At 37.6% G+C, this 23318-nt stretch overlaps 1 long non-coding RNA gene across 1 annotated transcript in view; it reads left to right on the top strand.

Annotated features, from left to right (window-relative positions):
- The window catches only part of LOC132657164 (uncharacterized), a 61227-nt gene extending 46730 nt beyond the window's left edge, over positions 1–14497 (top strand). Inside the window, exons 2-3 of the long non-coding RNA XR_009594938.1 lie at positions 2405–2512; positions 11176–14497. This is a non-coding gene — a long non-coding RNA (uncharacterized LOC132657164). The remainder of the gene's footprint in view (positions 1–2404; positions 2513–11175) is intronic.
- The last annotated feature ends 8821 nt before the right edge of the window (positions 14498–23318 follow it).

Raw genomic sequence — 23318 nt, 5'->3', positions numbered from 1 at the left:
ACAGTAACTAATGGTCATACAGGAGGATTATCTGGAAATCACAAATTTTATCTGCTAGTGAAATCTAGCAATTAAACTTACCTCTTCCTCCTTCGTTGTTAACAGCTGAAAAATCAATTATATCTTGTGATTGGATTCACCATAAATAAATGACCTTTGGTCTTTATAAACAACAGGCTCCAATTCTAAAAAGTAATCATGACTCCAAGCTAAGAAACTAAAAGTTATTAGTGAGGTAAGAGCTAAGTCCCCATGTTGCCAAACATGACCCTCTTAGAAATTTCTGTTCTTGGATGCAAACCAGGGATCATAGGCTTATTTCTCAAGAAGAAGGCCATATCAGCAAGACCTGACCTTGCAGACCACACGAGGGTGTGACTCAGACTTTACTGAAATGGGTAGTATGCCTCTTTAAGAAGTGTCCTTTTAGCTAAAAGTAATATAGTGCCTGTTGGTTAAGAGCTAGGGAATATATGTTTCTAATTTGGGCAAACATACATGGAACACATATATGGAGAGCTAGGGAAGGATGCATGAAAGTGGAGCTCCTGGTTACACTAACTACCAAGACAAAGCACTCACTCCTCTTAGGACAGACCTTTCCCTCCCTAACTCATTTTGACTGTGACACAGGAACTCAGAGCTTAGCTCCCCCTCCTGTCTCAGTTTCTTAGCCCCGTGCCCTGGGGTCACTTAGGAGGTATCTGCTCAAGGTTCCTTTGCGGAGGATGTCCAATCCCCTTAACTAGTCATGGTGTCCAATCAAGTTTTCTTTGAGGGCGTTGGTCACTGTCCAATCTCAGCCATCACTCCAGTCCAACTCAGGAAATATTTATACTCATTCATTCATTTATTGATGGTCATTCAGAATAGCCTAGAGCTTAAAAGTCTGGGTCCTGGATACTGACAACTCTACAGTTGAATCTTGGTTGTATAATTTTATACAAGTTTTAAACATCTTTGAACTTCCTCTTACTCATCTGCAAAAATACCATGAAGCCACCGATTGCCAGGATTAAGTGGGATAATCACTGTAAAAAACTGTGTCTGTCACTTAATAAGCACTTATCCAAAGGGGTTGGAATAGGCAAATACTGAGGCCAAGACTTAACTCTCAAGACAATTCAAAAAGGAGGTCTGTAGTTCAATTGGAGATCCATGTAGGTATGCACTAATGAGGTTTTATCATCAAATAACTTTGAGAATATTAAGGTATGTCAAATTAGATACACTTCTCTCCTCAAAACTGCTCTGAATATTTAATAAACTAATATGCAGTTACTTTCTAAGGGTAGGTAGTAGGAAGCATCTCCTCAATTTTCTTTTCATCCAAGGAATAATTTTATAAAGGAACATTTTGAAGAATTATTATTCCTATGAACAACAGTTTGGTAAATGATTATCTACTGGATATGACATTTTTCTATAGTTTAATGAAAAAAAAATCCAGGCTAGGGCTAGAGTTTTAGTTTCCCAAAACTCATTTATAATTTGCTTTGGATAATTTAGCATTTAAATAATAATCATAATAATAGTAATAATAAAAATAATATGAGAACTAAATATATAGCACTTATATTCCAGACTTTGTGCCAAGTACTTTACACATAGTAATACTTTTAGGTATTTAGAAATATTTCATCTGCCTAAAAAGAGTCTGTACCATAGAATGTCAGAGACGGAATTCCATCAAGTTTAACATGACTTTTTTTCTGAAGTTTGTAATGCTCTATAAATGATAGGGTTAGGACTAAGATTCTTATGGGATTCCCTGGTGGCTAAGACAGTAAAGAACCTGCCTGCTGTGCCAGAAACCTGGGTTCAGTCCCTCAGTTGGGAAGATCCCTTGGAAAAGGAAATGGCAACCCCCTCTAGTGTTCTTGGAATGGCAGCCCACTCTAGTATTCTTGTCTGGAGAATTTCATGGACGGAAGGGCCTGGTGGGCTGCAGTCCATGGGGTTGCAAAGAGTTGGACATGCCTGAGCAACTAACATATACGCACACACATTAGGACTAAGTTTCATGCCTGTTAGCCCCTTGCACCCCAGTCTCTGAATCTGTGACACCACCTGGTGTTTTTTCCAAAGATCTAAATATTTAAAGTAGTTCAGAGCGGTCTCTTCACTCAACTTCACTTTTCTACCATTATGAGGTCTTTTAAAATTCCACGCTGTAACTTATTATTTTTCCAACTTTAATGATTTGAAATAAGTCCTACAAGCAGCATTCAGCTGTTCAAAATTTTCCTCTACTGAAAATGTTCACCCAAAGAATGTGATTTAAGACTGTGACCTTACAAATGTTGCATTTTCTTATCTCAAATCAAAAGGGAAATGACGAGCAAAGAGGCTTTACAAATATTGTTTGTTTCCTCCTGGTGTTCTTTTGAACTCTTGACTCCAGGCTCTTTGAGAAAGAAGCATTATGGTGGATATGAAGGTTCTCTAATGAGACCAAGCAGTGAGACAAGATTTCTTACCTTTCCAGCTCTATTCTGGAGGGACCACCAAGGTGAGATGTGATTTTTAATCTCTGGGCCTACTGTGATCTTGGCCTTTCTGCGTAAACTGTCAACAAGGGTGCTAACGACTGCTAACTGTTATGGGAAAAAAACAGGAGTCCAGGCAGAACTGAGCTGAGCTAACTGCTTCATTTCGCTGGAAGCATTAAATCACTTTCTGCGGCCAGCAGCTTTCATCTAACCTCAGCGTAAGCCAGGTTGAACCAGTGACCCACAAGGCAGAATTACCAAGCATCACATTACCAAGCCAGGCGGTCTGGGATCACACAGGCTGGTTTACATCTCTCAGGCTGTGCCCCACTAATGACACCACTCACACTGAGCTGGGTTTCTCCTCTGGTCTGTGAGCTTAGTGTCACCTTTCACTGTTTTGTCCTTTTAAAGGGTGAGATCTGCTGCTGAAAACTATAATGGTTCATTAGATGATCCGCACTGTATTATATTGTATGAATTTAGAATCTATTATCTTCTTTCCACCCTTTGTTTTATACTAAGTTGCTTTCATGATTTAGAGAGGTAGACAGATAAATTTTGTGGAGAAGCTTAAAAGCTTCTTAGTTTGAATACCAGCAAAAATTCTCTAGGAACTATTACTTTGAAGTGTTTATATTCAAAAAGTGTCACTACTGCCACCAGGACCGCTCACTTTTTTTAATCCAGTGAATTCATACTGTATCATTTGAATGAGTGTGACATAAGCTAAAGGTTTCCTCATATAGCCTAAATATTTAGGGACAATTTTCCAGAGAATTCTTTTTGAATACTCATGACCTTTGGCAGTGGTATGGGTAAATGTTTAATAACTGACCATGTGAGGGAATGCATGTGCTGACTTGTAGCCCATTTGCCTATTTCTGTGGTGCAAATAGTCCTAAGGTGGCCTGTCGATAATCACTAAAAGCACAGTTAGGAACAGGTGTGCAGAACAACATTACATAGTGCTCTCACCATATGGATGCAATGGATGCATAATCTCAAGAGCCTTGGTAACAGTAAATATGATAAAATAATTTGGAAATGTAGTAAGATACTATGTACAGTAAATTATATAGTATTAGCAGTGGTAATATTGTTAATGGTATTAGTATTATTTATTAATTTTATTATTAATGTTATTACCACTAATATTGTTAGTATTAAAACCAAAATGAGTCGCAAAGGTACAAAAGAATTTACCTTTCTTTTTAATATAGTTAATTTGATTACAGATTTCTAAAATTTAAATTTTTAAAATTATTTATTTATTTATTTATTTATTTTATTTATTTCTTTTTTTTTTAATTTTTATTTTTACTTTATTTTACTTTACAATACTGTATTGTTGTTGCCATACATTGACATGAATCCACCATGGGTGTACCTGAGATCCCAAACATGAACCCCTCTCCCTAAAATTTAATTCTTAATACTGACTATGTTTGGTCACCTGTTTACAAATTTCCTTATATTTTAACAGTTGGTTTTTGCAAACTGGTGTGAGGTGGCTCCAGCTACCCCTGGTGAAGAAATGGACATGGAAAGAGCATTGGGGTGGAAGGCGGTTGATCTAGGTAGTGCATGGTAGTTAAGGATGAAGGTTCAGAAGCCAGACTGCCTAATCCTCTGCTGCCCCTTCTCCTTTTGCCCTCAGTCTTTCCCAGCATCAGGGACTCTTCTAATGAGTTGGCTCTTTGCATCAGGTGGCCAAGGTGTTGGAGCTTCAATTTCAATATCAGTCCTTCCAATGAGTATTCAGGGTTGATACCTATCACATAGAGTTGTTGAGAATATAAATATTATAACACATTCAACATGGTGTCTGTAACAATGTAGGCATGTGATAAATGGTAGCTAGTAATAATAATATTCTCATAACCTACAGACTACATTCTATTATTATTACAATTAAAAAATAGTAATAATAATTGTAATAATAATAGAGTGTAGTCTATAGTTTGTGAAAGTATATTTACACTTTTCAAAATATGCTTACCATATTGCTCAGTGCATTGCATATGGTGAAAGCTATTATTCTTACATAATAGAAATAGGTGATAGGTATTTGCCATTGATATTTACCATTTACTATCAATTCACTGTTGAGAATGGTTTGGTAGGTCAGGGTGAAGATCAGAGAACAATTGAGAATACAGAGCTCCAAAGTGTTTTTTGGGGAAGAACTGCTATTGTGTTTTCATCTCAGGTGGAAGGAAGCAAAAATCTTTTCTTGAGGGGGAGGTCCAGCAGGGTTCCTGCAGCTGGAACAGGTTAGACCTTGCAAACACTGGGCTATGAGGTGTTACTATTGTGAGAAAGAGGTGTTAGGCTAGCACTGGCATGAGATGCCAATGGTCGTAATTATTCTCTCTAGTCTAATGGAATTGAATTGGGACAATCAGATCTTAGGGGGGAATCTGTTGAAAGCTGTGGGGGTTTGGTTGTTGTCATTTGTTTATTTGCCAATCCCATGTCTCTTGCTATCTTAAAACACATTTTGCTTCTTCTGTGAGACATCAGTGTATACTGTTAACGGTAACTGCATCCAAAACATTATCAAATTATTAATGATCCCATTTGTCATGTCTTTGTGTTTATCCATTGCACTTACAATGAATCATTTAATAATTTCTTAAAATATCATCCCCAAGTCAGTCCATATGGTCTTCTGATCTCATACTCAGTAATAAACACAGAGACACAGAGACATATGGTTAAAAAATAAAGTATTTCAGGATGCTCCAGGCCCTTATTCTGTTGCCCCTCAAAGGAACAGACTGAGCTGATCCCAAAGGCCACATAGGAAATCAAAGTGATCTCATCCTCCCTCTTGGCATCAGCTGCCACCTCCTTGGGGAATAAGTACTTAATAAACTCAAGCTTCCCCCTTCAGTGGGTCCAGAAAACACAGGGCTAGATTTTCAGGACAAATTCAGCATTCATGCCAGCTCATACCTGAGAACAGAGAAGTTTAGTCTATGTGGTTCTATTGAATGGTGTCAAGAAACTTGATTTTGGGCGAAGCATTTTTCTGGACCATCTGAGGCTGACCTCAAACACAGGGTGGACCTCTCAGTGAAGTTAGACACTCTGATTATGGTCATAGAAATATAAGGAAGACCCCAAAGATAAATAAAATGACCATATAAGGACACATCTGTGTGCACATGCAACTAGACACTGAGGAATATGAATGTATGTGTCTGGGTATGGATGTGCTGAACACTGTCAAATTTCAGCAGTCTTATTAATAAAAAATGCCAAGTAGAATAATAAGGACATTCCATTGTGCTCATTAAACTTGAAAGGTAAAGTAAATAATGCTGATTTCCTTAAAATTATAGTGAAGGAATCGTTCTTAAATACATACAAGAAAGTCAACTTTTACCATCTTTTTAAATGTTATTTAGAAATGGGAATCAAACAAGAGTCAAACAGGCCAAAAAAAATCAAACAGGCCTCAAAATATATGCAATAAATGTTATTGGATACAGTAATTTAGCTTTGACTCTGTGCTTAGAAAATATAAAGATAATTATGACTGTAAAATTTATAGTATTGAAAACAATGAAAACTACATGAAATCCAACATTAGCAATAAAAATTGTTTTTATGATATTTTTGATATGTAAATTACTCTGAGTAAAATTGTAAGAGTGAAAACTCTATAGGGAACTTCTTGACCTTAGCTATATTAAAACATGAAGAAAATATCCAAAAATGAAGTTATTTATTGCCAGTGGCATTATGAGTCATTTTTTATTTGGGTATTTCTTTAATATTCTGCATAAACTATATGGTCAGAAAAATGAAAGTAATTTTTAAAAAGGGTTACTGAATGCTCATTTGGAACACCATCATGAAATGTGTGTTGAGAGACACTATAGAGAAATCCAAGTACATGGGATAGAAAATATTGGAGTAAATCAAGTTGACCTTTTCCAGAGTCAAAGTAACTCCTTTTTTTCTCATTAATTGCAAAATTACTTAAAAAAAAAAAGTAATTTCACTTTCAAATATACAGAGATCTCAGTTTGAGGTATATGGAGTCAAAGCAGGGGCAAAAAAAGAACAAAAGATGTCATTTTTAAGGAGGGTGGTTTCAAATGGGTTTGGCTCACTTGAAAATGTGTCTTTGAAATGTGTTTAGAATTTCAAGACAAGGAAGAACTGTCACCTCATATTGCTTGTGAATCACTTCACATCTGGTCCTCCTGCCCTGGGATAAGACTGTAGCAGGGAAAGGAAGACATTAAAGATCATGAGCATTGCTTTGCAATCAGATCTCAGATTTCTTTTTCTTTTCCTTACTTACCATATTAAAAAAACACACACACATAAATCATGTTTTTTCATTCGTGGGAACCGAGCAGCATCACATTACTCTGCAGTTATTGTTCAGTCAGTCCCCCAAGGAGGTAGCGTTAAGTTGGGGGTAGTATGATGAACATGGTTAAAAAAAAAAACCTCACTCAATTAACCAGCTTCATCTCAGTTTCTTTGAAGGTTCCCCCTGCTTATTTGAGTGCTAAAATCAAGAACTGAGTGCCTTTTTTACAATTGAAACATCATGATTTAGACCAGCTAACCTTTAAAAATAAAGAAATAAAGTCAAGGCTCAGAACAGAAGTTTTATATCAATAGATATTATTGGCTTCGTTAAAGTTTAGTTTTGTTTTTAATTCTCATGATTTTATTTTGGAGGGGTAGTCTTTTTCTTTTTCTTACGGCACAGGCAACATTTAAAATACTTTTCTGTCTGGGCTGGAAATGTCTAGTACAACTCAGGGTAATAGTATCTGTTGGCACAGGGAAAGGGCAAGTCCAGTGAGACGGAGGCCATGAAGATGGATTTTTCTTTTCTTTTTTTAACAATTGTGTCTTCTTTTTTCCCTTCCTACTGTGGGGTGTCTTTCATATATTCAGTACATCTTTGCTCAGCTTTGTAGCTACTCATTTTGAAATAATTGTTTCCTTGAGAATTTTGAGATGAAGTAACATGGCTTGTCTTTCTGAAAAAATAAACAATGTGACTTTTCTAGTTGTCATCTTTCCTCCCCTTCCTTCCTCTTTTTCTTTCTTTTTTTCAGTCACCTATTAATAATCTCCTATTATATTTTTATCAAAGAGCTAGATGCTGGAAATGTAAGAGTGAACAGGATAAGGTCTTAAGCCTTAAAGAGTTTAGAGTGAGTTAGAGGTCACAGATGGAGAAGGCAATGGCACCCCACTCCAGTACTCTTGCCTGGAAAATCCCATGGATGGAGGAGCCTGGTAGGCTGCAGACCATGGGGTGGCTAAGAGTTGGACACAAGTGAGTGACTTCACTTTCACTTTTCACTTTCATGCATTGGAGAAGGAAATGGCAACCAAATCCAGTGTTCTTGCCTGAAGAATCCCAGGGACGGGGGAGCCTGGTGGGCTGCTGTCTCTGGGGTCGCAGAGTCGGACACAATTGAAGTGACTTAGCAGTACTGGCAGCAGCAGAGGTCACAGAAAAGCGAGGAGACATTTACCAAAAAGTGTGATCATTGCCATCTTTAGTAGGGGGATATCCAGTGGCTCTAAAAGTATCCAGTGTGGACATTTAACTCAGACTTGGGAATAGAGAGAAACGGTCATATTTGCTATCATTCAAATTGTTGAATTGATGGGACTTGGGCTTGGAAGAGAAAGAGAAATGAGGCATTAAGGATGCCTCCTAACATTTAGAGAGTAAAGAGCAAGAGAAGGAAATGACATGCCCATATTATAATTTTGTGTGCATGTTAAGTCGCTTTAATAGTGTCCAACTCTTTGTGACCCTATGGAGTGTGGCCCTCCAGGCTCCTCTGTCCATGAGATTTTCCAGGCAAGAATACTGGAGTGGGTTGCCATGTCCTCCTCCAGGGGATCTTCCCAAACCAGGGATTGAAGCCCGATCTCTTAAGTCTCCAGTTCTTTACCACTAGTGCCACCTGGGAATCAGTATAAAGAATGAGTTGGAGAAAGATAAGATTGAATACAGAAAGTCCAGTTGGGATTCCTTTATATTAATCCAAGCAAAAGATAATTGTGGTCTAAACAATAGGGGTAGTATTAATCATGAATAGATTTTTAAAGTATTTAAAAAGTGGAACATGAGAACTTGGCAACTAACTAGTTGTAGGTGTTGGGGAAAGAAGAAAGAGTCATAATGAAGACTTATAAGGGTTATGGCTTAAGCAACTAAAACACTGATGGATCAATTCATTAAAATTCAGAACACAAATGGCAATGCAGTTTGTGGAGGATGAGAATATGAGTTCAGTTTTAGAAATATTGAGCATAAGATTTTGATCAGATATCTAAGCAGAGATATATAATATGAAAGTGAATGTAAAGCTTGATATCCAGAAGTCTATCTGGACTATAAAAACTCGTTCAGCAACCTAGATGTGATTGAAGTCAAAAGAACATCTGAAATCACTCAAGGAAAATATAGAAATTGAGAAGACGTATTAGGAGAGAGTTCTAAGAAATACCAAGGAAAAAGTTCATTTCAAGGCGATATTAGTGTCCACGGGGCTATTGATGACTGTCAGAATCAGTTTCAGTAGTATAGCAGAACCTAGATAGCAAGATGCTGAGAACCAAGGAGCTCGATAAGCTGTAGATATCTTCATCAGATGATTCATGTATATTTTATGGACAGATATAATTGTAATAAGCTGAATTCTCTGAGTTGTTTTGGAAGAGGTTAGCAAATGCCATTTGTACTTGACAGCAAAAATATTTCTCTTTTCAATTTTTCAGTAACAGATTGTTAAAATTACATCATTTTAGTTCTTTTAATATTTCTGATGATGCAACCTGGTGAGGGTAACAGACTAGTTAATTAAGAACTTTACTGTGCTTTTTAGTGTGGGCATTTGCTAAACTTCATGTTGTATAAAATCATTTGTTTTGATTGGCCTCTGAATAGGAAAGAAAGGAAAATAAATGAGTATTTATTTCTATTGAGGATGAGATAAGTGGTGTTCTCTAACACAAAATGAAATATTTAATTATCAAATGCAATGAACAATGTGGAGTTTTCTCTAACAGAGTAAAATATTCAGTCACTAGAGATTGATAAAGATTAGTAAACAAGACAATACAAATAGATTCCCATAAATCTTCAGGAATGCAGTGCTTCTCACAGAAGAAAAAAAATCAGTGGTTATTTTTCCTTCTTCAAATAATAAATATTAATACATTATGGCTGAAGTAAATTACAGTATTTAGTTTTCCAAAGATGACGTGGGAATACACCGTTGAGTGGAGAGTGTGACCAGCTGTTTCCTCAGGACAGAAAAGTCCCAAAAGTAATTTTAAAATGCTTCTACTTTTACACAGAAAGATTTTGGAGGCAAGCTCATTTTATGATTACTTTTGAAATTTCATGGATATTGAAATTGTTCCAATTTTGACTGTCAGATTTCAAAGAGGAATATTTACTTTCTTTATTGAATTTAAAGTTTGCTGTTCTTCAGGATATTGATTTTTGATCCAGAAAAGGAAGATAGTTCCCTTTTCTTAGCTTATATGGTGGATTTTATCCAAAAATCTCAAAATATTAATACTGTGTACAAGTTAACTCACAGTTCAGTCCTTCTAATATTTTGAACGAGGATTAATGAGACTCCTATTCCACATATGGTAACATGGAGTTTCTGGAAATCTTGGATGAAGTGAATGAGACATGACATAGCTGCCAGAAAGTTTGCAGATGAGCCAAAAATAGCAAACACCATTTCTACTTTACTGTTTTAACCACCAGGCCCACGCAAAAATTCATAGATATTTAAATAATTAAAACTACAGACTAAAATACGGTCTAGAAGGACATTTTCGACTCCAAGTCGGCCTGTGTGTGAACCTGAAACAATCTCCCTGATGGTCTAAATGGTCTCATTTCCCCATCTGAGGTGAATTGATTTTTAAGATTCCTTCTCAATCTGCTATTTTAATTCTCTGTAGATCTTACTCTGGAAAGGGGGCCTTGCCTGAAAATAAGAATTGTTTAAAATATTTATGGAAATAGTGAGGTGGGGTGGTGCTGTGGGTTTCTTCATGCTTCTCCTTAGAAATATTGACTGAATTCTGCCTCTTTTCCAGTAGCCCTCAAAACTAGCTCTTATTCCTTTAAAACTGCTATTTCCTTAACTCCTTTCCAACAAAGTCAGTTACAAGTAAAGCCAGTTATGTTACTCCTCACTGGAATCCATCTTGGCTGAGCTATTCATTCATCGCCACCAAGGCCTCTGAGTCAGGTCAGTCGGCCAGAGACAACCCAGAAACTAACCCTTCTCCATAAAACCTGAGATTGCGAGCCATGTGGCAGAACAGTTCTTCTGGGTTCCCTTACCCTCCTGCTCTCTGCCTGGGCACCCCTCCCCATAATGTCTCTTGCTTTGTCAAGAAAAAATTAAGTCAGTTATATTATTCTCTATATCACTACATGATTAACTTCATTCTTTCATCTTTTCCCCAGGAATAAAGATCATAGGTAAATAAAAGCACAGTGGTGAAGAAGGCAGGTTCTAGAAACATACTAACTAGGAATAAAACACAGCTTTGGGATTTATTTGGCATGTGACTTTGGATATAATAGGTATCCTGTCTCTGCTTTCTCCTGTTTTTTTAAAAACTCTTATTTCTTCTTTCTTTTTGATAGATACCTACCTAGACTCCATTCTAAGCCAGGCTTTGTAATGCTGACTGGAAACCTACAATCTACTTTTGCCAGAATCCAGTGCCATTAAACCATTTAATATCACAGTAATCCAAGTCTATGCCACAACCAGTAACGCTGAAGAAGCTGAAGTTGAACGGTTCTATGAAGACCTACAAGACCTTTTAGAACTAACACCCCAGAAAGATGTTGTTTTCACTAGAGGGGACTGGAATGCAAAAGTAGGAAGTGAAGAAACACCTGGGGTAACAGCAAATTTGTCCTTGGAATAAGGAATGAAGCAAGGCAAAGCCTAATAGAGTTTTGCCAAGAGAACACACTGGTCATAGCAAACACCCTCTTCCAACAACACAAGAGAAGACTCTACACATGGACGTCACCAGATGGTCAACACTGAAATCAGATTGATTATGTTCTTTGCAGCCAAAGATGGAGAAGCTCTATACAGTCAGCAAAAACAAGACCGGGAGCTGATTGTGGCTCAGATTATGAACTCCTTATTGCCAAATTCAGACTTAAATTGAAGAAAGTAGGGAAAACCACTAGCCCATTCAGGTATGACCTAAATCAAATCCCTTATGATTATACAGTGGAAGTGAGAAATAGATTTAAGGGCCTAGATCTGATAGATAGAGTGCCTGATGAACTATGGACGGAGGTTCGTGACATTGTACAGGAGATAGGGATCAAGACCATCCTCATGGAAAAGAAATGCAAAAAATCAAACTGGCTGTCTGAGGAGGCCTTACAAATAGCTGTGAAAAGAAGAGAAGTGAAAAGCAAAGGAGAAAAGGAAAGATATAAGCATCTGAATGCAGAGTTCCAAAGAATAGCAAGAAGAGATAAGAAAGTCTTCTTCAGCCATCAATGCAAAGAAATAGAGGAAAAGAACAGAATGGGAAAGACTAGAGATCTCTTCAAGAAAGTTAGAGATATCAAGGGGACATTTCATGCAAAGTTGGGCTCAATAAAGGACAGAAATGGTATGGACCAAACAGAAGCAGAAGATATTAAGAAAAGGTGGCAAGAATACACAGAAGAACTGTACAAAAAAGATCTTCACGACCCAGATAATCACGATGGTGTGATCACTCACCTAGAGCCAGACATCCTGGAATGTGAAGTCAAGTGGGCCTTCGAAAGCATCACTACCAACAAAGCTAGTGGAGGTGATGGAATTCCAGTGGAGCTGTTTCAAATCCTGAAAGATGATGCTGTGAAAGTGCTGCACTCAATATGCCAGCACATTTGGAAAACTCAGCAGTGGCCAGAGGACTGGAAAAGGTCAGTTTTCATCCCAATCTCAAAGAAGGCAATGCAAAAGAATGCTCAAACTACCGCACAATTGCACTCATCTCACATGCTAGTAAAGTAATGTTCAAAATTCTCCAAGCCAGGCTTCAGCAACATGTGAACTGTGAACTTCCAGATGTTCAAGCTAGTTTCAGAAAAGGCAGAGGAACCAGAGATCAAATTGCCAACATCCGCTGGATCATGGAAAAAGCAAGAGAGTTCCAGAAAAACATCTATTTCTGCTTTATGGACTATGTCAAAGCCTTGACTGTGTGGATCACAATAAACTATGGGAAATTCTGAGAGATGGGAATACCAGACCACCTGACCTGCCTCTTGAGAAACCTATATGCAGGTCAGGAAACAACAGTTAGAACTGGACATGGGACAATAGACTGGTTCCAAATAGGAAAAGGAGTACGTCAAGTCTGTATGTTGTCACCCTGTTTATTTAACTTACATGCAGAGTACATCATGAGAAACGCTGGGCTGGAAAAAGCACAAGCTGGAATCAAGACTGCTGGGAGAAATATCAATAACCTCAGATATGCAGATGATACCACCCTTATGGCAGAAAGTGAAGAGGAACTAAAAAGCCTCTTGATGAAAGTGAAAGAGGAGAGTGAAAAAGTTGGCTTAAAGCTCAACATTTAGAAAATGATCATGGCATCTGGTCCCATCACTTTGTGGGAAATTTACGGGGAAACAGTGGAAACAGTGTCAGACTTTCTTTTTGGGGGCTCCAATATCACTGCAGATGGTGATTGCAGCCATGAAATTAAAAGACGCTTACTCCTTGGAAGGGAAGTTATGATCAACCTAGATAGCATATTCAAAAGCAGAGACATTACTTTGCCAACAAAGGTCTGTCTAGTCAAGGGTATATTTTTTCCAGTGGTCATGTATGGATGTGAGAGTTGGACTGTAAAGAAAGCTGAGTGCTGAAGAATTGATGCTTTTGAACTGTGGTATTGGAGAAGACTCTCAAGAGTCCCTTGGACTGCAAGGAGATCCAACCAGTCCATTCTAAAGGAGATCAGTCCTGGGTGTTCTTTGAAAGGACTTGATGCTGAAGCTGAAACTCCAATACATTGGTCCCCTCATGGGAAGAGTTGACTCATTGGAAAAGACTGTGATGCTGGGAGGGATTGGGTGCAGGAGGAGAAGGGGACAACAGAGAATGAGATGGCTGGATGGCATCACCGACTCGATGGACATGAGTTTTAGTGAACTCCGAGAGTTGTTGGTGGACAGGGAGACCTGGTGTACTGCGATTATGGGGTCGCAAAGAGTTGGATACGACTGAGAGACCGAACTGAACTGAACTGATTGACTTTAATCTTCTCATTTAAATTCCTTTAATGAGTAAGTGTCTTTTAATTTCGTGAAGATTTGGAGGCAGAAAATGAATAGAAATTAATAAAACTCCTCCTCCAGGAATAGACAGATGCATGAGATTTGGTTGTAGACAAATTTGAGGTTTTGCCTGTGGCTTTAGTGAGTTCCCTTGAGAATTACCATCTTGGTGTCATAGGTAACTGATATCATTGAAAGTGGTTTCCAGCAATGTGTTTAATAACCTAGTTTTTAAAAAGAACACAGTAGTTTCACTTTATTTTGCTTCATCATATTTTCAACAGCTTTGTAAGCACCTAAATCCCTGAATTCAATGCCTTCCAACTTGAGTGCTTTCTGTTGTCCTGACTAGTCCCTGGTTTATATATATATGTTTTCTTGCCCTGCTTATTGAATTGTATCTCAGACTACTAAGTATGGAAGGGAGGAAATAAAATAATAGTAATAGTAATAACTGTTAACACTTAGATCTGTATCCAAATGTCTTTTTTTTAGTGAGGCCTTCCTAACTACTTTATCTAAAATTTCAACTCTGCTTCCGTTTCCCCAGTCTTTGAAAATATACTTAGCATTTTTCACTGTTTTACATAATAGAAATTTTAATTGTTTATCATATTTCTTTCTTGGAATTTATTAATAAACTCATGAAGATGACTATTTTTTATCGTTTATTTCACTGGTGAATCATTAGTTCTTCAGCGTTTGGCTTGTAGTGCATGTGTGCATGCTCAGTTGCTAAGTCGCATCCAACTATTAGTGACTCCATGCACTGTAGACTGCTAGGCTCCTCTGTCCATGGAATTTCCAAGGCAAGAATAGTGGAGTGGGTTGCCATGTCCTTCTCCAGGGGATCTTCCTGACCCAGAGATCAAACCTATGCTACCTGCATTGACATGTGAGATCTTTACCACTCAGCCACCAGGGAAGTTCTTGGTTTGTAGTAGGTACTCAATAAGTATTAAATTAATGAATGAATTGAGTACTTACTAGGTACTAGATTTTATTCTACATGCCATATGTATGTCATCTTATTTAATTCTTATAAAAAATTAAAACTTCTTGAATAACTATTACTATTATGCCCAATTTACAAGAGCAAAGTCTTAGACATGAAAGTGATGGAGCAAAGCTTTGAACTCAGGGCATTTGCTATGATATCATACTGAACATCTACTCTTTCTCTGATATTGAACTAGGCACTTGAAATTGTCTTGAAATCTCATAAGGATACCATCATGTATGTATATTTATTCCATTTATAAAATGAGATAGTTGAGCTTTAGAGAAATTAAGGAATTTTTACAAGTTGATACAGCAGCTTACTGTCATAGCTCAAATCTTCCCCAGCTCTGTCTGCCACTAAAATCCTAGGACTGTACATTTTACCAAACTAGGGAATGTTTTCAAAAATCATCACATGCTTCTCTCTCAGATTTGGATAAAACATATAAAGAAAAGTTACAGATAATTGCCCGTGAGAAAAAACAGAGCAATAGGTTTAAATCTGCATATGCTTTTATTAGTACAGACACATTTTACTGCAAGGGAGGTCTTCTTGTCATATATTAATACTATCTTGGTTATAGCATATCATTTTCATTAAGCAATAACTGTTTCCAGGGTGTGAGTCCAGTTAGCTTATAATAGGACACAGTGTAAATACCATGCCCCCAATTCCAAAGCTCAGCAAAACAAAACAGCTGCCGAACACGAGGCATTTTTATAAGATGAATGAACAGCTCAGATTGTTAGAGAAAGGCCAATTTTATGAAACCACACTGCAAAGAACAAGTTGGGCCCTACTTATTCTTTCTTTCATTAGAAAAAAAAGAAGAAAAAGAATAAAAAGCATAGGATGCAGACAGTAGAGTCTCTTAGAAAATCTCTGGTTATGAATGTTTCTTCAGAAGATACTTGGCCCTTCATTCAGTAATCATGTAAGAGGGAGAGTTTAGCCAAGAGGAGGGATAAGATGCTTGAAACAGACACTGTAATTTCCCCTAGGGTGTGGAAGTTTATTAGGCAAAGGATAACTACAAATAGAAGTTCTTCATTGACTGCAGTCACCATTTGCATGGGAGAGGAGGATATGATTCAGGAATGAGCTGTCCATTCTCTCGACTGTTCCATCCCCTCCCAAATAATGCCCAGGTTTTCACATTCTAGCCTCTAGAATATGCTAACTGGGAACTTGTGTGTAAGAAAATGATTTTTCTTCTTTATTGAAAGTACTGATACCTCATTGATCACTACTGCAGCCCTAATCAAATGTAGCAAGCTTTTAGACCATCTTGTGTGATATTTACTTCTGCCATAATCAAGTTTTCAGCGTGACAATTATTTCATAAGTAGAGATAAAAGCATTTAAGTATATAAGAAAACATTTTTTCTCTATATAATAATCCTGTTGTTGAATGTGGTCAGTCTTTGAGGGTTTTTATGTAATGGAAAACTGGAGTCGTTAGGAATAAGAAGTGTAGTTTAGCATGCAGATATGTAGAAAGAATCCTAGACTGAGAATCCTAAGACCTAAATCCTGACTTTGACTGTTCCACTAATTAAGAGTGTAACCTCGGATAATTCATTTAAACTTTCAGTCCTCAGAATCTTCTTTTATAAAAGATAAAGTCTTTAAGTCCTAAAAGTGTATTATTTTATTTTATCACAAAGTGAGGGAAAAAAAAGGACATAGTAAAAAAAAAAAAAATTCAATGTTAGACAAATCAAAAAGTTCGTTTAACAAGTCAGAGTTTTATGTGAATCACCAGAACAATTTCTTTTTTTCATTCATGTCAGATCAAGGATGGCCAAATAAAGCCCAAAGGTAGAATAGTTTATATAACTGAGTAAATAAGAATGATAATACCTGAGCTTAATTATGAAAACAGTTTGGTAAAATCAGATGAGTCTAAGGCTTTGTAGGTTAATATCTTTTATTATTTATAACAAGAAACAGGATCCATGATGCAGTGCTCCTGTATTTACCTATAGGAATTGAGAACTAGGATCTTTATTTGTTTTTACAAAGGATTAGCCATTATAATCATGAGACAAAATTTAACAGAATAGAGCAAAGTCATATGCAGATGTTTTCTCCTTGAAACAGACTATAAATTAGGGCAGATTTTTGGGGTCCTGAAATTATATTAATTTTTTTAAATTGGTAAAGTCATTCAGATGAATTGTACTTATAAGAGACAATGGTTTGGTAAAATCAACTGTATAATGGACTTGAGAAGCAAAAGATACATCTACTCAAAGGTGAATAGTAACTTGTCTGCTCCTGAACTGTTTCTGCCACTTCTCACAGGCATAGTGAGTTTGAGTTCAAATATCTGAAAGAATAGATGGCAATTAAGGCAAACACCATATGTACTATGCTTTCTGTAAACTGGCCTTTTTGAATTTGTCAAATAGCCTGGAACAATTAGGAGGTGTGTAAAGCTAAAATACCTTCTCATGCTTTGGTATTAAGGACTTTCCATGGTTCCCAACTGGTGGTAATCACAGGGTGTGTTTGCACAGTTTAGACTTGGGTAGAATACTTTCTTCAGAGGGAAACTTTGAGTGGTTTCCCAGGTTTTTTTTTTTAATCACTAAAATATGTTTTTTTTAACTTGATGCAAATTAACTTGTGTCATTGTGCTACAATTAAATGTGTACAGCTTGGCAATTATTTTCTTCTCTTTGAAAAGATTTCTGTTTGTTTATTCTTTCTCTGTGGCTCAGAGGAAATCCAATCCATGTTGGAACAAGGCTTTTTAAGACATGGAGATAATTTGGTGGTGAGATGGATTCCACATTATTCCCATGACCTTTCCCATTTCCACCTCCTTTCTTGTACATTCATTTCATCACAGAGGTGGAAATTAAAACAATACAGTTATGTGTTGGAGATCTAAAATAAAACCTAAGTATGCTTGTGAATTTAAATTGGCAACGTGAACATGTGCTGATGAAGGGATGCTCGAAATTACCAGCATCACACAATTTTACAAAAATACTATAATCCTTGTAAAGTAGTAAATCACAATCTTTTTTTAGGAATGTATTTTTAAATAATTTGAGATAAACTCAACATGAAATCTAGAAAGAAATGTTATTGGAGTGACTCAAAGAGCTCTATAACTTTACTTGCATTTGTCCTGTTTTATATGGTAAGAATAGATTTGCTTACACCAAAATATGCCTGAAGGCTAATTTCAGGAAGTAGTAACTGAGACAGAGTATGGTGTGTTCTTAGTCTCTGCTGTTTTATGGAGGAACACAGGGGATCGTGGGAGAGAGACTCTCCTAATAGAGACTCTTATGTTGGTAGATTAGCCATCATATTTATTTGATTTTTTGTTCATGTTCTATCTTTTAATTTTAATCAATATAATGAACTTACCATCTACAACATCTAAATTCCTTGTGGATATATAACCACAGGCTGCCATCTTTCTAGGCTGAGGTCACCCGAGGAAGGGGGAACAATTTGTAGGTGATCTTTGGAGAGGCAGTAACCTCTCTGATAGTCTGTAATATTTGAAACGCATGAGCATGTTCTGGAATGACAACTCAGGGTTTTTCCAGTCCTCCAAAATGTAACAGAAAAAGTTAAGGACTACTTAGGTACAGTTTAACCACCTGGTTCAAGGTTCCCAGATTTTGTATGTTGAGTTACTTCTTTATTCCTCATTCCACAAGTCCTTTGGAGTACATTCTGGTAGAAGTACCTGCTGATTGAGAAATGCAAGTGGGAAAGCAAAGAACAGCATAGAGTGAGGACATGTGCACTGCTCTCTGCCCATATCTGTGGCTTTTCCCTTCTCTTTCCTTATAGGAAACTCCCCAGGATCCAGAAGAAGTAAAGAAAGAGTCCATGGTTTCTATAAAAGAACTCATTATCTTCCACACTTGTCCACCAAAGCAGACTTTTAAGAGCCCCTGACCAAGGGAGAAAGGCAGTGTCAGAGGGGGTCGGTCATGCTTTCTAGGCCATCAAAACGTCTAGGGCTCCTGACCTCATCAGTCCAGCTGCAACTACAAAGGCATCCTTGAGATAATATGGGCCCAAATCTCACTCTTTCCAAGTAACTTTCACTTTGTTTTCCTGGAGGATAGTTTTCTATATGTACTAAAGATTCTGACAGAGAATCAAGACTTATATTATTTGATTTAGATGATTATCTGGGTCAGCTCCAAGTATCGGACTGATGCTGTATCTGTACATAATTTAAGATGTGTCAAAGGAACAAGGACACATCGCAGTTGGTTCTTCAGGGGCACTTTGCTAACAGACTTGGATCCAGAAAACCAGCCACTGTGCAGATCTTTCTAAACATCTTGCTTTTGCCACAGTCTTTATGTACCACTTTCCCAAATACAAATGCTCTTCAGGGTCCATCCCTGCCACTAAATGATACATCTCAAATTTTATCTATGCACCATCTGGGTGATAATTTTATCATTGAGAAATAGCATAACACAAGTAGCAGAGTAATTCTTTCCAATCTGTTTTTCAGCAATCTCTTCTATATCCTTCAGATGAAATCTTACCTGGAGGTTCAATAGGAAGAATTAAATAATTTTTAAAGTAGCTTTTGTTTTTTAAGGATACAGTATTATTGTTGTTCAGTTCAGCTAAGTTGTGTCCAACTCTCTGCACCTCCATGGACTGCAACCTGCCAGGCTTCCTTGTCCTTCGCAATCTCCCAGAGCTTGCTCAAATTCATGTCCATTGAGTCAGTGATGTCATCCAACCACCTCATCCTCTGTCACTCCCTTCTCTGGCCCTCAGTCTTTCCCAGCATCAAGGTCTTTTCCAAAGAGTTGGCTCTTCACATCATGTGGCCAAAGTATTGGAGCTTCAGCTTCAGCAGCAGTCCTTCAGTGAATATTCAGGGTTGATTTCCTTTAGGACTGATTGGTTTGATCTCCTTGCAGTCCAAGGAACTGTCAAGAGTCTTCTCCAGCACCAGAGATTGAAAGCATCAGTTCTTCGACACTCAACCTTTGAGGATACAGTAGCTCCCTAGTTCAGTGGTAAAGAATCCACCTGCCAATGCAGGAGATACAAGAGACCCGGATTCAATCTCTGGATTGAGAAGATCCCCTGGAGGAGGAAATGGCAACCCACTCCAGTATTCTTGCCTGGAAAATCCCATGGACAGAGGAGACTTGTGGGCTATAGTCCATGGTGTCACAAAGAGCAGGACACGACTGAGCGAATGCGCATGAGCAAGCTCCTAGTTGGTAGAAGTGGAGAGCAAAACTAGGGGAACCTAGTTAGAAAAAAAGATGGACATGTATGCTCTGCTATATTTAAAATGAGTAACCAACAAGGATCTACTGTATAGCACAGGGAATTTTGCTCAATGTTATGTGGCAGCTTGGATGGGAGGTGGGTTTGGGGGAGAATAGATACATGTATATGTATGACTGAATCCCTTCACTGTTCTCCTGAAACTATCACAACATTGTTTATTAATTGCCTATACCCCAATACAAAATAAAAAGTTTAATTTTTAGAAGTGATTCTCTGTTAGACAAATTTAAAATATTCAATGTATGTGTATTGGCTAAAATATTTAGAAGATACTTCCCCCACTTACATGAACAGTAAGAATTCAGGGAGTGTTTTTAGTTTATTGCCTACACCCAAAAGATATCTTAAACTAAATCCCCAAAGATTCTTGTGTCCAGCCCTAGATTCTGAAGGATTCTGGTTATTTGATTCAGCTGTAATGGTGACAGAATCCTGGCTTGGAAATATTGTGTCTACTTCTAGAACATTGAGTGAATTTTCTTGCAATTTATGAATATAGTATCTAAAAGGACGGTGAGCTAAGACTTCCTTGAGCCAATATAGCAGGTTGTATGGACAGTTTTTGTTTTTGCTTTCCAAGCATTGCTCAGTATGTGCTTTGTTTGCATGTGTGGCAGAATTTAGACTGAGACCTCACTTCATTCAAACTGGTAGCAAGGCTATAGGTGGAGTAACTCATTCTGGTTCACCTCCAAGTTCACTGTTAGTCACTGGTAAAGGCCAAATAGTGAATCATAACCAACTTGTTTGACGTCCATTTTCCATTGTCTCTTACTACTAGAAGTTTCTTTAAGTTTGAAGAATAACAACATGGTGAGCACAATATTTATGTACCTTCAAATTGACAGTATTTAACTTTGACCCTAACTTAACCATTTACATCTGTGATTTTCCTGAAATAACTTGTTTTGGTGTCAAGAGAACTTCCAGAATCAGCTGACAGCTACTTCTTGAAAAATAGTTTTTCTTAATTTTATTATAATGTATATATATCACTGTATAATTTTAAGGTGTACAGCATATGGTTTGCTTAACATGTATAGTGAAATGATTAGCACAGTATGCCCAGTTAACATCTATCATCTCATATACCTACCGTAAAAGGAAGAAAAAAGAAAAGGAAAAAAAAAACCCAGTTCCTCCTTATGATGAGAACCCTTAGGATTTACTCTCTTTCTTATGTATCACACAGCAGTGTTCATTGGAAGTTTGTACATTTCGATCACCTTCCTTCTATTTCTCCATCCTCCTAAACTTTTACCTCTTGTAACTAGAAGTCTGATCTCTTTTTTGCATGAGTTTGGTTTATTTCTTTCAAATTCCTCATGTGAGATTAAACATATTTGTCTTTCTATGATACCTACTCTAACATACAATCTAGAAAAAAAAGGGACTGTCCTTTATAATAACTTTAATATTGGTGAGATAAGACATTTACACAGAAAAATTATACAATATGAGAGGTATATAGTGAATGAAAAAATAAATAATAAAATAAATTCAAAATGATTCAAAGAGAAAGAAATCTGTAACCATGGTGATGAAATAAGATACAAGTATTGAAGCAGGTGCATCATAGTTTTGAAATTTAGATAAGGCTTCATACAGGCAGGAAATCAGTCTAACCAGCCTTCAGGAACAAAGATGGGTTAGGTTGAATTTATGAAATACATGTAATAAGAGCTCAGATTTTTAATATTTTGGGGGTGTGGTTTTCTTTCCACTAAATCCCTTTAGTTCTGAATGGGTTGCAACCTAAAACTTGTTGAAAGGGTAGCAACCTAGCTCCAGTAAGGTGTTACCAGAAGGACATTATGCTTCTAAGAGATTTACTAGATAGAGAAGTTGAACCTTCACATCTACAGGACCTGGCAGGAAGTGGTGACTTCCTCTCCCCCTTTTAGGCACCTGCTAGGTAATAACTTTTGATCATTTTCCCAGGAAAAAAGTACAGGGTGAGATTTTGAAATTAACCTGGCCAGTGTTTTCCCAGGATAGGAAACTAACATTGAAGTTAGTGAAGGGTCAGAGGGTAGCATCCAAAAGCACCCTCCTGAAGACTTTGAAATTTTAAGTGTTTGGGAAGCTCATCTGTCTCACCTCCCTGTAATCTATCTCACCTCCCTGTAATCCATCTCCTTCTTCCCCCTCTCTCTAGTCTCTGTTTTCCTATCTCATTAATCAGAATTCTGATTCTACCCTAGGTAGATAGCCCAGAGTTGTAAATTCTTCAATACTGCGATCAAACTTGCAAAGAAAATGTGACTTATTTTTTTCTCTGTAATTACCTTGATCTCCTTCATGAGGTCCCAGTTAGGTGACTTGAAGAAATAAATTTACTCCAGGTACATTTATCCCAGTCAGGTAGTCTTACTCTGATTTAAAAGCATAAGCCCTTTTTCTTCTAGGGTGACAGGTTCTACTCACTGTATCAGAGTTCTCTCTCGAAGAAGGCAATTAAGATTATGTTGTTGTTTATTGTTCTTTAGTCACTAAGTCATGTCTGATTCTTCTGTAACCTCATGAACTATAGCCCGCCAGGCTCCTCTGTCCATGGGATTTTCCAGGCAAGAATACTGGAGTGGGTTGCCATTTCCTTCCCAGAGGATCTTCCTGAACTAGGGATTAAACCTGCATGTCCCCTGCATGGGCCAGTGGGTTCTTTACCACTGAGCCACCAGGGAAGCCCAGTTGAGATTATGGGAAGAGGTAGATTTAGGTGGCATCACAGCAACTAACACAGTTGTGGTGGTTGGAACCTATGGGAAGCAGATGCTGTAACAGAGTAGTTCTAGGGATTTACTGCAAGGCAAAACCTGTAAAAACTGAAACGAGGAAGCAAGACTAGATGGGGAAAGACTTCAGTCCACAGGTGTGGTACCAGGGGAAAGAAAGATGGAAAGAAGCAGAACTGGGCAGGGAGACCACAAAGCAACTATGAGAAAGGCTTTGCCAATCCAACAGCAATTGGCAGAGGAGAGACTGACTCTTACAGGAGTCTTGTGTTCAGCAGAAATAACCAGACCTTAGTACCCCTGCTGTATTCAATCATTGTGGAGGATTACCCAGAGAGAGCCTACTCTTGTCTCAAACTGAGCAACCCTGAAGGCAGTAAGGAGGCTGTCAGCCAACTGCACTATTTTTACCTAAATGGAGAATTCTATCT

This window comes from Ovis aries, chromosome 9, assembly GCF_016772045.2.
Source record: "Ovis aries strain OAR_USU_Benz2616 breed Rambouillet chromosome 9, ARS-UI_Ramb_v3.0, whole genome shotgun sequence".
Taxonomy (NCBI): Eukaryota; Metazoa; Chordata; class Mammalia; order Artiodactyla; family Bovidae; genus Ovis; species Ovis aries.
The sequence above is the reverse complement of the archived record's forward strand: the minus strand, read 5'-3'. Positions and strand labels throughout refer to the sequence as shown.